Raw genomic sequence first — 15,440 nt, 5'->3', positions numbered from 1 at the left:
CTATTTCCTTCCAGAACTTTTCTTCCTTATTCTTCAGCCCTGCCACATTCCAAAAACCTATCTTCCATTCCTCTCTTACTTCTCTTTTTTCCTTTCTCTCCTGTTCCTTTCTCCTTTCTGCCTCCGTCTCCCTTTCTCCTTCCTCCTTTCTCCTCTTACTATTGTTCTCCCCTCCTCCTTTCCTTCTTTCCTCTCTTTTCCCTTCTTCTATCTCTTTTTTTCCTCCATTCCTGTCTTCATACCCCCTTCTTCCCCCCTCATTTTCTCTATACCTTCTCTAATTTCTCCTTTCCAATTTTTAAGCACACCTTCCTCCTCTTCCCATCTCCACCATACATCATTGATTTTTATCCTTCCATAGCTCGTCCACACATTGTTTCCTTTCCTCCTTTCTATCTCTGCGATCTCCATTAGCCTCCATTTTACCTTTCTCTCTTCCCATGTTAAATCATCTTCTATTCTCACCCTCTTTCCTCTTAATATCTTCTTCCTCTCCATTACCTGTCTTTTTTGTTCTCTACTTCCTAGTTTTACTACCACCATCTCACCTTCCTTTCCCTCCTTTCCTTTCAACATCTTTACCCATTCTATCTCTGCTTTCGCTCCTATCTCTTTCATTAATTTCTCTACTCTTTCCTTTACACCTTCCTTCCCTTCTTCCATTCTTTTTATTACTACGTTATTTCTTCTCTCTTCTCTTTCCTTCCATTCTAATTTCTTTCCTATGTCCTTCACTTTTCCTATTATTGTCTCGTTTATCCCCTTACTCCCTCCTTCGCCCCCCTCTCTTTCTCTTTCCTCCTTTCTTCCTCTTTCCTCTACTCTTGCTTCCAAATCTATTACTCTCTTCTCCAGGCTCTCTATCTCCTTCCTCCAATTCTCTTCTTTCTCTCCATTCCCCCTCCTTTTTCCAAATTTCTATCTTCAACTTTCTCATTTCCTCGTCTAACTTCTCTGTTATCTTCTCCCCTATCTCTTCCATCATTGTCCTTAACTCCTCCTTTTCTATCCCCCCTACCTCTCTATTCAGCCTTTCTGTCTTCTTGCTCCTTCTTAGGCTTCTTTCCTTTTCTTTCTTATCCTCCTCTCCCCCTTCTTCTCTTTTCCTTTTCAAAAAATCCTCTATACATCCCATACTGCTCTTCCTCTCCTTCCCTAACTCCTCTACTCTTCTCGGCCTCCCTGCCTTCTTTTTTATTTCTTCCTCATCTCCCTTTTTTCCCCCTTCCTCTAACATCCTATCTCTATTGGTCTCTATCCTCCTATCTCTAATATTCTCTTCATTAATCATTTCCCTCTTATCGCTTTCTTTCTTTGATCACCTTACTCTATGCTTACAACTCGCTCCAACTCGCTAGTGAATTCCCTAGTGAATTCCCTATCTTTATCCTCTACTACACCTACTCCCTACACCTACTCTCTTTCGTCCACGTGTCTACGTGTCCAGTGTCTCACCTTTTCCTACTTTCTATTTCTAAACTCCTTAACCCCTTTTATCTTCTCCTATTCTTCAATCTCCTCCTCCTCTTTTTCCTACACCCTCTCACCTCCTATCTCCTATTCACCTCACCCCTTTTCTCACTCTTTTCTCACCAATATCTGCCACGCTTTCACACACCTGTCACTCACTCTCTTACCGGAACCGGAAGCCTCCCTCCTTACCTTCAGTAATTATGTAGCATAAGAGGATGAATAAATGGTAAAATCTTGGCTTTTTCAATTATTTATGATGTGATCGTAATCGTTCTAATTCTGTTAAAGCATTTTCATCACATGGACGTTGGAACCATAATACATAAATACATATATAATAAAGTAACGCCAAACTTACATAACAATTTTATGTAACAATTATAGATTCATTACGTTATTGACATAAACGATACGTCACAGTTATGCAATAATTGCTAGTTTTCTTCTTTAACCGTTACGCGGGTGTACGATTCTCTATCTATCTCGCATTCAAATTTCAGTCAGGAAAGTTTAAAGTTGATGAAATTGACGGTAACATCTGTGTTAATATAGAATTAAATTTCTCATGTGAGATCATGTCACAAAGAATAATGAGATTATCATAATGACAATTGATATAAACGAAATTAATCGGAGAACGATCGATTAAAAATTAATACAAGCTAATTTAATTAAAAGTTTTTTAATTAACGATTAATATGAGTTAATTTTAATTAGAAGTACTTTAATGACGATTGAAAAAAAACAGATTCAATCGAAGACAATTCATCTAACAAATTTTTGGTTTGATTTGAGCAGAAACAATTAAAAAATATTTAATTGACGATTAAAATAGCAAAATTAATGCGGAATCTCTTCATTAATGGATTGACTTAAGAAAATCGATATAATTTGCTCGTGTGTCCATAAATTACAATGTGTAACGATTAATACAATTACATTTAATCGAGATGTTTGATTGATGATATGTAAGATGGACTGATTTAAATTAATAGATATCTTTTCCTTGTTCTAGCAAAGTATTGTTACGATAGTTACACTATAAATAATAAATAAGGGCCGGTTTGTAAACCATATTGTGATGCAGAAAATTTTCATTCAGTATACAGTGTTATGATATGTAATGTGAAGTATATTTTAATGTTAATATATATTGCATATTCTAGAATGATTTTTCATTTGTTCTAAATAATAAATGTATAATATGTTATAATAAAATGTGTTGTAATATACTACAATATATATTCTAATTCAAAATATTAATCAAATGTAAATATTGCAGGAGTGTGGTAATATAACGAAGTTGGTAACATTACAGTTTCCTTTTGAGCAACATTTCTGAACTTCAAATAGGTAAACCATTCACAATGTTTTTACATGACATTGTCAAAATTTGGTTATTATTATAAATAAATTATTAGAGAGAAATATTGGAAAAACTCCCCGTGTATTGTGACGCTGGTAACGTGATCGACTCCGCGAATTTCAAATCCTTCTGGAGGATTTGGTGATATTTAAATTGCATATAAATCACGTGATCAAAATTTACGAATATTCGGATCCGCGGAGGTTTTGAATGTCCAAAATAAAGACAAATAAGTCGCGTCAAATCATTGTGCGCGTTTTCGATAAATTTATAAGGTCGTCCAAAAGGGACAAATTTTGTTGTCGATTCGCGATCGTGATTTAAAATAAGACATTGTTTCGCTTGCGAAAAAAACATTGGTTGCGATATCGGACAAACAGTTTTTTTTTTTGTGATCCGAGTTGAAACGTGAAAGCAAACGCTTCGATTTCAATGAGTTTTTGTTTTTTTTTTTTCTTTGTTTTTTTTTGTCAATCCAGGTGATTTCTGAATGGAAAAATTAAATTTGATCTTTTTTTGTTCATAAACTTCAAGACTTCTTTTCAATTCGGCTTCCCTAGTAAATCACAATTAGCGCCACGGGTCGCGATCCCCATAAGAACAGTCCACTCAAAAATTTTCCCCTATTGTCCACCACAAATCTTCATGAGTTTCCCTTGATTCTTCCAAAAAAAAAAAAAAAAAAAAAGGGTGAAGGATTGAGAGGCGGCGCGCGAGACGGGCCCTAAAAAGGCCGAGCGCCGTTCGCCCCAGTTGCGTCGGACCACGGTTCAAGCCGCGGTTCGAAAACAGTAAAAAAAAATTTAAAAATTTTAAATAGACACTGAAAGGAGAAGTCCAAAAAGTGCGTTTTTTACCTCGAGGGAAAAAGAAAATTTCGGTTGTTTTTAGGTTCATACATCTAGAATATTTTAAAAAAAATAGGGTTTTCCTGGAAATGCAGGGAACATTAAAAATTTATAAAATGTTTTTAGAAAATTTCGTCAATCAATACGCAATAAATGAGATTGCTTTAGTTTCAGTCGAAATTTTAAATATTTTGGTAAAACCCAATTTCCAAGATCATTTTGATCGATTTAAGTCAGTTAACATAAATTTAATAAAAATATACAGAGATTTTTAAAATCCGACTTGGGCTTTTTTTCTGGAAACGATTAAGATACGAAAAAAAATTTTAACAAAAGTTGAGGATTTGAGGGGGGGGCAAAGATGTGCCCTGATTTGACCTTTAATAGTCCTTTTAAGGCACGTGAAAAATTTTTCAATTTCTTAATGGGACACCATTTTTTATTACAATTTTATGTTATTTCAAAAACTTTTCAAAACCCTATACTCAAATAGGTTTTCATGGAGTCTGTTGAGTGATTTTTTTTCTTTTTTTCTTTCTTTTTTTTTTTTTTTTTTTTTTTTTTTTTTTTTTCTTTCTTTTTCTTTTTTTTTTTTTTTTGGAAAATCGTCGCAAGGGATTTGGGTTTTTTAAACAACTAAGGGTCTTCTTCTGTTTCGGGAGACATGACAGATTTGGTCTAGCGGTCGCATCGTGCGGACGTTTTCCGAGACCCTGAGCTTCTTTGCATTACGAATGCACTATTTGTTATATTTCATTGGTTTCGTGTATTGGTTCCTCATATTAAAGTTCATTTCCCTATTACGCGAGTGTCTTTATTTCGCGCGCGAGTGAGAGTGACTGTGTGTGAGTGACTGAGCGAGAGGCGTCCCGAGGACGCAACATTTTGGGGGCTCGTCCGGGATAAAACCAAAGAATCGCATCTTCCTGAGTGAACGCCAAAATGACAACTCAACATTCACCGAAAGCGACGCGTTCCCGAACAACGATGAAGGAGATAGACGAGACTGATGCGTTGCAGACTGCACTGCGAGAACTACGAGAAATGCGGGCCGAACGAGAACATCAACAAGCTCGCTTTGAGGCTCTTCTCCGAGAGAAGGACGAACAGCTGCACCAGCTCGAATTGAGGATCTCCTCGCAGCAAACTAACCAGCTAAGTCCTTCTAATATAAGAGCTTCTGGGGATACACGACTGAATTTAGCTTGCGCGAGTACCGCGAGTGCCGCGATAGCCGCGAGTGCCGTGATAAACGCGGGCGAGACGACCGGTGACTTTCGTGCGAAAACGGGCTTAAAACTGAAGCCCGATACATTCGATGGAAGGGTTCCGCTGCGGGAGTTCCTCTCCCAATTTCTTTTGATAGCCGTCGCGAATAATTGGGATGAGAAAGCAAAAATGATTACTCTCGCTGCAAATTTAAGGGGAAATGCTCGGTCCGTTTTAGAAAATGTCGAGAATTTTGAAGAATTAACATTCGCGGAATTAAAATCAAAATTAGAGTTGCTTTTTGAAGACGGAAACTTGACGCAAAATTATTACTATCTTTTTACGACACGGAAACAAAACTATGGAGAGGATTTCGCTTTCTTTGGAGCCGAACTTGAGAGACTGTCGCGTCTGGCTTACCCCGAATGTCCATATGCGGTCCGCGATAAAATAGCATGCGCGCAATTTGTCTCGGCATTAATAGACGGGTTTGTCAAAAGAACCCTTCAACTGAAGGGAATTACATCTTTAAATTTGGCTATAGAAAGAGCTAAGGCTATAAAAATAATTCAGGGGGATAGTTTTGATAGAAAAAGAGACAATTTTAGTAACAAAGGAAATTACGGCAAAATAAGTCAAAATCATCAAAAGAGAGAGAGGAGCGACGCGCGAACCGATTCCGAAAAAAAGAAAAGCGAACGGTTTGACTCGAAAGGGAAAGCGCAAAGCGAACAACTTTTCGGCCAAAGGGAAAGAATGTTGGTCTTGCGGGAAGATCGGACATTTGCGTTTTCAATGTCCCGAGGCGAAGGAAAACTAGAGGTAGTTGAATTTTTCGGGGAAAATTCAACTCTTACAGAAAACGCCCCGACGTCCGATTTTGTTGATCTCATTGATTGTAGTGTTAGAAGGATTTCTAAGAAAGATTCTTATTCGTATTTTGGTAGATTAAATAAAAAGGAGTGTCTTTTTAAAATAGATACAGGCTCTGATGTTTCCATATTAAATAGCAGATTAGTGGGAGAAGATCTTGAAAAGATTCGAGTCAATGATATTAATTTAAAATATCCGACGGGAGAAAAATTTTTAATTGAATTTTTAGTAAAAACAAAAATTGAAATCGGAAATTATTCGGTTGAAATTCCGTTATTAGTTGCTGAAATTAATGATCAATATATTTTGGGAATGGATTTTCTTAAAATGATTAATTTGGAAAACGTTTTTGATAAAGTTTTTAATAAATCCATTTTTGACGATAAAGATTTTCAATGTTCAAGAATAGAGAATTTTCCAAAAGGAATCCCGTCTATTTTAAAAGAACTTTTCGAAAAGAGCTCGATTCATTTGCAGAAAAAACAGAAAGAAACCTTTGTAAATTTTCTAAATGAATTTCAAGATCTATTCTCCTGTAATATTGTTGCTGGGAATTGCAATATTATTGAACATGTCATAAATGTAAAAGACTCTCTCCCCATAAAACAGGTACCCCGTAGGATTCCTTTTCAGATGAGGGATGAGGTTGATAAAATAATGGAAGAGATGAAAATAGAAGGAATCATAGAAGAATCTCAAAGTCCTTGGGTTTCGCCGGCTGTTATGGTCAAAAAGAAAGACGGAACACTGAGATTCTGTGTTGATTACCGGAAACTTAACACTATCACGGTAAAAGATTCCTATCCCTTCCCTCGAATTGACGACATTTTGGATCAGTTATCAGGTAACACTTGGTTTTCTACGCTTGATTTAAAAAGTGGTTACTGGCAGATAAAGATTCGTCCTTCAGACAAAGAAAAGACAGCTTTTTCTATCGGTAAGGGACTTTGGCAATTTAGGATCATGCCCTTCGACGTTTCAGAGACTTATGGAAAAGGTTTTAAACGGATTGATTTCGAAAAAGTGTCTAGTTTATTTAGACGATATCATCATTTTTGGAAAAGATTCTGTTAAAATGTTTCAAAACCTTAAAGAAGTATTCTTGCGACTACGGAGAGCAAATCTTAAAATTAATCCAAAGAAATGTTTGCTTTTCCAAAGAAACGTAAAATATCTTGGACATGTAATTTCCGAACAGGGCATTACCACCGACCCAGAAAAAATAACTGCTATTAAAGATTGGCCAGTACCACATACTAAAAAACAATTGCGTAGTTTCTTAGGATTTTGCTCGTATTATAGGAAGTTTGTTAGAGGGTTTTCTTCAATAGCTAAACCTCTTTTTGCTTTAACAGGAAATCAAATTAAATTTTTTTGGAACGACGAATGTGATAGTGCTTTTCAAAACTTGAAATTAATGTTATCTTCTCCCCCAGTGTTATCTTTTCCTAAAGAAGAAAGTCAATTTATTTTGGATACTGACGCTTCAAACTTCGGAATTGGTGCAGTGTTATCACAGATACAGGATGAGAAGGAAATGGTTATCGCGTATTTTAGTCGAGTTCTTAGCAAAACTGAGCGGAATTATTGTGTTACTCGTCGAGAATTATTAGCAATTATCAGTGCTATTAAATGTTTTCGACATTATCTTTTGGGTCGAAGATTTTTGATTCGTACTGATCATGTTTCCTTAAAATGGCTTATGTCTTTTAAAGATTTGGAAGGGCAACTAGCTCGTTGGTTAGAAAAACTCCAAGAATACGACTTCGAAGTACAACACCGGAAAGGAGAATCTCACAAGAATGCCGATGGATTGTCCAGACGACTATGTGAGACTTATGGGTGTGGATATTGTGCCAAGGTCGAGATAAAGAGTACGTCTGAAAACGAGAAAATGGTTGCACGACTTATATTCCAAACAGAAGATCTGGGAGAATGGCGTAAAAATCAAGAAGAAGATCCTGACATTGCCGTTTTTATTCAGGGAAAAATGAAAGAAACACGACCATCTCGTTCTGAATTCGTGACTTGTGACATTTCTGTTCAAATTTATTGGACTTATTGGGATGCATTAATTCTTCAGAATGGAGTCCTTTACAAGAAGTGGGAAGCTCCGAATTTGAAGTCTAGTTTTCTTCAATTGATTGTTCCTCGAAAGCGAGTTAAACAAGTCCTTGAGGAAGTACATGATTCTCCGTTCGGAGGTCATTTTGGTGTAAACAAAACCTTAGAAAAGGTACGAAAACGCTTTTATTGGGCGACTTACAAGCAAGACATTGAAAATTGGTGCAGATCTTGCAAGGTCTGTATTTCTAAGAAAGGCCCCACAGGAAAAGGAAAATCTCCTATGCAGATCTATAATGTCGGAAGTCCTTTTGAAAGAATTCAAATGGATATCCTAAGTCCACTTCCAATAACTTTTTCTGGAAACAGATATTTAATTGTCATCGTAGATTGCTTCACCAAATGGGTAGAAGCTTTTCCCCTGAAGAATATTAGAGCAAAGACAGTGGCAGAAATCTTCATTTATGAGTTTATTTCAAGACATGGAGTACCTTTAGAAGTACATACCGATCAAGGGAAGAATTTTGAATCAAAACTGTTCGCTGAAATAATGAAGCTTCTCGGAATTAGGAAAACGCGAACTACTGCGTTGCATCCTCAGTCTGATGGTCAGGTCGAACGACAACATCAAACAATAATCAATTATCTAGCAAAGTATATTTCACAAAATCAAAAAGATTGGGATCGGTGGATTCCCATGTTTCTTCTAGCTTACAGATCTTCAAAGCACGAAACCACTGGGATGACTCCTGCGGAATTATATTTCGCTTGAGATCTAAGACTTCCAGTGGATCTATTGCAAGGAAATGTTCCTAGATTAGAAGAAAAAGAGCCGTCTTCGATAGAAAATTTCGCTAATACTCTCAAAAGAAAGTTAAATGATATCTATTCCGAAATTAGAGACAAAATGAATATTAGATCTTCTAGGGTGAAGAGTTGGAACGATAAGGGAGTTAGACAGATTCTTTTTCAAGAGGGAGAGAGAGTCTGGTTTTATAACCCTCGAAGAATTAAATGTAGAGCTCCCAAGTTACAGAGTAATTGGGAAGGACCTTTCTCTATTGTAAAGAAATTCAACGATGTGGTGTACTGCATTCAGAAGACACCCAGACATCGGAAGAAAGTAGTGCATGCAGATAGATTAGCTCCATTTTTAGATAGAAATATTGATTGTTAATTAGAAATAGTACAAAACTCAAATAAAGATTGCTAGGAATTGGAGAGTTGTGTTTGTGTGTATATTTGTAAGTGCATTTTCTTAATTGGTGAATTTATTCTGCGTAAGGAATGTTTTCTTTTCTAGTTGGAAATTTTTAAGAAGAGGCTTGCCTGAGTTTTTGTTACAAGAGAATTCTCTGAGGAAGTTCCTGCGACCATTACTCATCGAGGGCAACTGGCTCCTTTCAATTGAGAAGACCGTCTCATCTTCAGAAGATTGGTCATTTGGTTCATCACGTTGAAGACTGTCCCTCTCGTGGTTTTTGATCCGTGGTTTTCCCACGAGACTGAGGGCAAATGCCGGGACAGAGACTTAGGGTGTTCACGAGGAACGTTGGGTCCACGGAAGATATTCCCTCCCTTTGTCTGAAGATTCATGGACCATTTCGTTATCCTTCCGGGAGACGGCGAGTATAGTGAAACCGCGAAGACAGCAGGGATATCTTCTATCAACTCGACTGTTATAGGAAAAATCTGGCCAATTTTTCTTCAAAAAAACAGTTCGAGTACGGAGAGGAGGAGGGCGAAGCTCGGTAACCTGTAGCAGCAGCTAAGGGAGAGCAGGATTCGTCCGGACAGTGTAGACGCGAAAGGAGAGGGACCAGGCGTTTCGTTCGGTAACCTGTAGCAGCAGCTAAGGGAGAGCGGAGTATCGTTGGTGCCCTAATAGCAGCGTCAGAGTCCTGGGTCTTCAATCTCCGTGAGAATTGTCGGGACGACAATTTTGAAGAAGGGGGGCAGTGTTGCGTCCCCGTGTTACGCCCCTGGATCTACATCTTTGTATCGGGTGATACTTTTCGCGGGATCAACTCTTTATGCTTCCGGGAGATCGTCGTCAAGGGAGTTGTTGTTAAACAACTAAGGGTCTTCTTCTGTTTTCGGGAGACATGACAGATTTGGTCTTGCGGTCGCATCGTGCGGACGTTTTCCGAGACCCTGAGCTTCTTTGCATTACGAATGCACTATTTGTTATATTTCATTGGTTTCGTGTATTGATTCCTCATATTAAAGTTCATTTCTATTACGCGAGTGTCTTTATTTCGCGCGCGAGTGAGAGTGACTGTGTGTGAGTGACTGAGCGAGAGGCGTCCCGAGGACGCAACAGTATGATTACCAAAAACTGAATATTTTATAAGATATTTTACATTATTATTAACTGGCGTTCGGAACTCGAAAGTTTATTGCCACAAATACCAAATCTCGCCAATGTTCCCATCCCTGAGCAAGATCCTTCCATTCGCGTCCCTCGTACCCCATTTCGTTAAGATCCATTCTAATATTATCTTCCCAACTACGTCTTGGTCTACCTAATGGTCTTTACCCATTAGGTTTACTAATTAGTATTTTATATGCGGTTCGATCCTCACTCATACGCGCCACGTGGCCTGCCCATCTTAATCGGCGTGATATAATGACGTTAATTATCTCTGGACTATTGTATAATCGATGTAATTCTACGTTATGCAGTTTTCTCCATTCGCCCGTCTCCTTATCGCGCTTCGCACCCATGATTTTTCGAAGTATTTTATTTTCGAATACTCTAAATTTTTTCTCGTCTTTTAACGTAAGTGACCACGTTTCGCTGCCATAAAGGACTACCGGTAAAATAATCGTTCTGTAAATTCTAATTTTTAAACGCTTAGACAACACTCCAAGTAATTTATTAACCGAATAGAAGCAAGCATTCCCCAAATTAATTCTTTTCTTAAGCTCTTCTCTTATTTCATTAGTTTGGTTTAAAATCGAACCGAAATACTTAAAACTGCTGACCCGCTCAAACATTTTATCTCGAATGACCAAGCTTCCGCAATTATGAATACTCTGGATTCTATCAGTGACCATATATTTAGTTTTTTCAACGCTTACTTGCAACCCAAGTTCTTTCGTTTTATCTAATAAAGTTTTAGTGTTATCAATTAATGTTACTTTATTATCTCCAAGCAAAGCAATATCGTCCGCATATGTTAATAGCTGTGTTATACCGTTTAACCGCAGACCATTTTCACTTTTCTGCATTTCTTTAATAGCATATTCCAATACTAAATTAAACAAAAGAGGTGACAATGCATTCCCCTGCTTTAATCCGCTATGAATGTTAAAAGTTTCCGATATTTGGATTACCTATTTTTACTCTACCTCTAGAATCTTTTAAACAGATTTGAACCATGCTAACCAATTTTTTAGAAATCCCCAGCCGAATTACAATTTCAAACATTTTCTCCCGTTTAATCGAATCATACGCTTTTTTGAAATCAATAAAAAGTTGATGTACCGGTTGACCAAATTCCCATTTTTTCTCCAAGATTTGCCGAATAGTAAAGATTTGATCCGTAGTCGATCTATTTCTTCTAAAACCGCATTGATGATCCCCACTTATTTCCTCTACATATGGTACAAGCCTCGTCAATAAAATGTTCGACAAAATTTTATAACAAGTAGGTAATAGTGAGATGCTCCGATAATTATTACAACTCATTTTGTCACCCTTTTTGAAAATCGGAATTATAATTGAATCTTTCCATTGTTTCGGCAATGCTTCTTTATTCCAAATTAAGATAATTAATTTCTGAATTTTCTCTATTAACTTACTTCCTCCCCCCCCCATTTCATTAATTCCGCCGGAATCAGGTCGATGCCCGGTGCTTTATGACTTTTTAATTTTTTAATCGCGCTTTTTACTTCTGAAATTGTCGGTTCGTTAATCAAAGTTTCCGCCGTGTGAAACTCAAAATTCTCTATTTCTTGGTCGCTTTCAGATTCAACATTCAATAACTGATCAAAATAATTTTTCCAAGTATTTAGTACTCCCGTTGAATTCATAATTAAATTATCGTTTTCATCTTTTACCATTTTTGTCCTAGCTTGGAATTCCTTTCTAAAATTATTTATTCCCATGTACATACCGCGGACGTTACTGCTTTAACAATTTTCATCTATTTCTTCAATTTTACGTTTTAAGTATTGACGCTTTTTATTTTTAAACATATTATGAGTCGCTGGCCTAATATTAAGAAACTGATTCCGAGTTTCAGCCGTATTTTGAGTCAACCATGCGATACGCGCTTTGTTTCGTACTTTAACAGTTTTTACGCATTCCTTGTCAAACCACGGTTTGTTTTTGTGTCTTTTACAAAAACCAACCGTGGCTTCCGCCGATTTTACTATCGCGTCGCGTACGTTTTCTCATTGTTTGTCAACCGCATTATCCTCCGATTCATTAATTTCTTTTAAGGCCGCGAATTTATTCGTTACTTCGACCGCGTATTTTGTTTCGTTCTCTCCCTTGGTAAGACTTTGCACATTTAGACGTTTGGAACTAATTAATTGCCCGTTAGTTTTGTTTAACAAAAGACGTTCTCTGATTGTGGCAATTACCAAAATGTGATCCGAGTCCCCCTATAAGACCTAACATCGAGTACGTTTGTGTGGCGCCGTTTATCTGCAAGAACATGATCAATTTGGTTACTCGTATTTCCATCCGGGAAAATCCAAGTTTGTTTATGGATATTTTTATGTCTAAAATATGTGCTTTTGACGATAAGATTTTTGCCGGTCGCAAAGTTAATCACTCTTACTCCGTTATCGTTACTTTCCTCGTGCAAGCTTTCAAGCCCGATCGTTGATCTAAAAAAGTCCTCTTTACCGATCTTCGCGTTAAAATCCTCCGAGACTATTTTCATGTAATCATTCGGCAATTGATCCACAAGGCGTTCAAGTTCCTCGTACAATCCGTCTTTAATTTCGTCATCTTTATCTTTCGTCGGCGCGTGCACATTGATTATCGCGATCTTGTACCATCGGCCTTGCACAACGAGCAATCCTAGTCTTTCGTTTATAAATTTAACGTTTTTTACCGCCGACAAAATTTTCCCTCCCCGGTCCATTTTGTTTCTTGCAACGCGACGACTACTATCTCGTACTTTTCGACCTCCCCGACCATCGATTGGAACGCCCCAGGTCTGTAAAGACTTCGGACGTTCCACGTTCCCACTTTGATATCCCTCCCGCTTTTTGACTTTATGCGATATATTTATGAGATATTTTACATTTCATATCAAAAAATTTGTTAACTTCAAACCTTTATAACTCAACAAAAACTCTATAAAAACATATGTTAGTATAAGGTTTTGTAAAGCTTTTGAAATAACATACAAGAATATGTAAAAAAATCGGTAGTTTCGTTTAAGAAATTGAAGATAACCTTCACGTGACCTTCACATGACTATTCAAGGTCAAATCAATAACACGATCTTATGTACCCCTCGAAACCCTACAACTTTTGTTTGAAACATTTTTTTGTATCTCAAGTCGTTTCCAAGATAAAGAGCCCAGGTCGGACGTTAGACACCTTGTATATACATATATTATTCAATTTATTATTGACTGACATTAAAATCGGTCTAAATGATCTTGGAAAGTTGGTGTTACCAAAATATTTTCCAAAATATTCGACTGAAACATCAAGCAATCTTGATTTATTGTGAGATATTGATTGACGTGATTTTCTCTAAACATATGATAACATTTAAATGTTCCCTGCATTTCTGCAGGAAAAACCACTATGGTTTTGACATTATTCTGGATGTATGAGACCTAAAACAACTCGAATTTTACTTTCCGCTCGAGGTAAAAAAATCGCACTTTTTGGACATGTTGTGTGCTTCGGGTCGGGCATAAGGGGTCGCGCCAAATTAGGATGAGGATCCGGGGCGTCAGGGTTTGGATCGGGGTTATTGTATTAATTCACTTCACGTTCTCACTATCAAAGAACTTTTATTTGAACTAAACACTTGACGTTATCTTTATTTTCACAATATTACACTTTCTAGTTACTTAACTAGGTTGAGCGGAAGCGATTACGTATAACTTTGCGAATTGCACGCGCGACTTCGATAAGATGTTATAGATCGCACGAGGTTAGCGAGGTTACTCTTAATTAACGACTCGAGAGCGACTGCCGGGCGCGCCTCCTGCTCGGTTTTTATAGTTTATAGCTTTTTGGAAGTTCCTTGATCGAAAGGGGTGCCTGGCAACGGGCCCCCTCGGTCAAGAACCTAGGTGCAAGCGAAGTAAATTCAAAATCCTTCTGCTTTGCTTGCACGTTGGGCAATTTCGGTTCCGCGTGTATCTCGCAGCGTATGCGTTTTTACGCGGTCAGTGCCCGTCGTCAAGCGGATGTAATATAAATAGTTATACCTTAATAGTTATATCTTTTAGGGATTTAACAGACATTCTCCTTTAAATGTTATTTATAATAAGGTCATCAATACAGTTTAAATGTTTACACGACATATATACATACAGTTGTTAGCTAAACGTCTCAGTAGACATACGTGTTTTCACACATATTCAATTTTATAGTAATGACTATCATATATATTTTATTATAATGACATAAAAAAATCTTGCATTTTAACATTTAACGTTTGTAAGTTTCGCATATATATTTTTTACACATTTTTCTGTGTGTCTGTCTGTGGTCTTGAGTTAATTGTTTCTATAGTCTAATAACTATTATAAATTAATTTTATTATTATTATAAATTTACATATATAAGATAGGCAATAAGAGCCAAATCGCGGATGACAGTGCGTTATTCTAAACGAAACTAAATTTTTTGTTCGTTAGAATTAAATACCTGTGCACAAGGCACCAAATTTTTACTTGGACACGGCCAAGATATAAAATTGGAATAATCTCTACAAGAGATTTTTAATTCATGTATCCCCTATTCCCCCTAAAGAAATAAATGCGAGAGAAAAAATATAGATCCGAAAGTCGCAGAATCGGGAATCGAACCCGAGACCTTTCGCTTGCCGGGCGACTGCTCTTCCAACTGAGCTATTCAGATCCTTTCGATTCTATACTTTTCTCTGTTATATATATTAATGTTGGTAAATAAAGAGATTATTACCAATTTTATATCTTGGGCCGTGTCCAAGTAAAAATTTGGTGCCTTGTGCACAGGTATTTAATTCTAACGGAAAAAAAAAATTTAGTTTCGTTTAGAATAACGCACTGTCATCCGCGATTTGGCTCGTATTGCCTATCTTATATATGTTAAATTTATATTTATATTACAGAGGCCTAGTTAATACTCTTAATTTATTATTATTTTTATTGTATTTTATTTTTTAATTTATTTTATTTTACAAAAAGTGATAAATAAAAGGCCAACTTATCGAGCAATTATTAGAGTTGTTCAGTCAAATAAAATTTATTTCATGTATAAACTATTAAGCTACAATCATTCAATACTAAAACTTACGCAAAAATTACATTCATTATAAAATCATAAAATAAACGTTTCAACCGCACGCGGTCTTCTTTAGTATAATTATTAAAAATATAAAATCATAAAAAAATTTACATAATGTCGAAAATTAATG

Source organism: Nylanderia fulva, unplaced genomic scaffold (assembly GCF_048542155.1).
Source record: "Nylanderia fulva isolate GAGA-0341 unplaced genomic scaffold, ASM4854215v1 Scaffold776, whole genome shotgun sequence".
NCBI lineage: Eukaryota > Metazoa > Arthropoda > Insecta > Hymenoptera > Formicidae > Nylanderia > Nylanderia fulva.
This window is presented reverse-complemented; position numbering follows the sequence as displayed.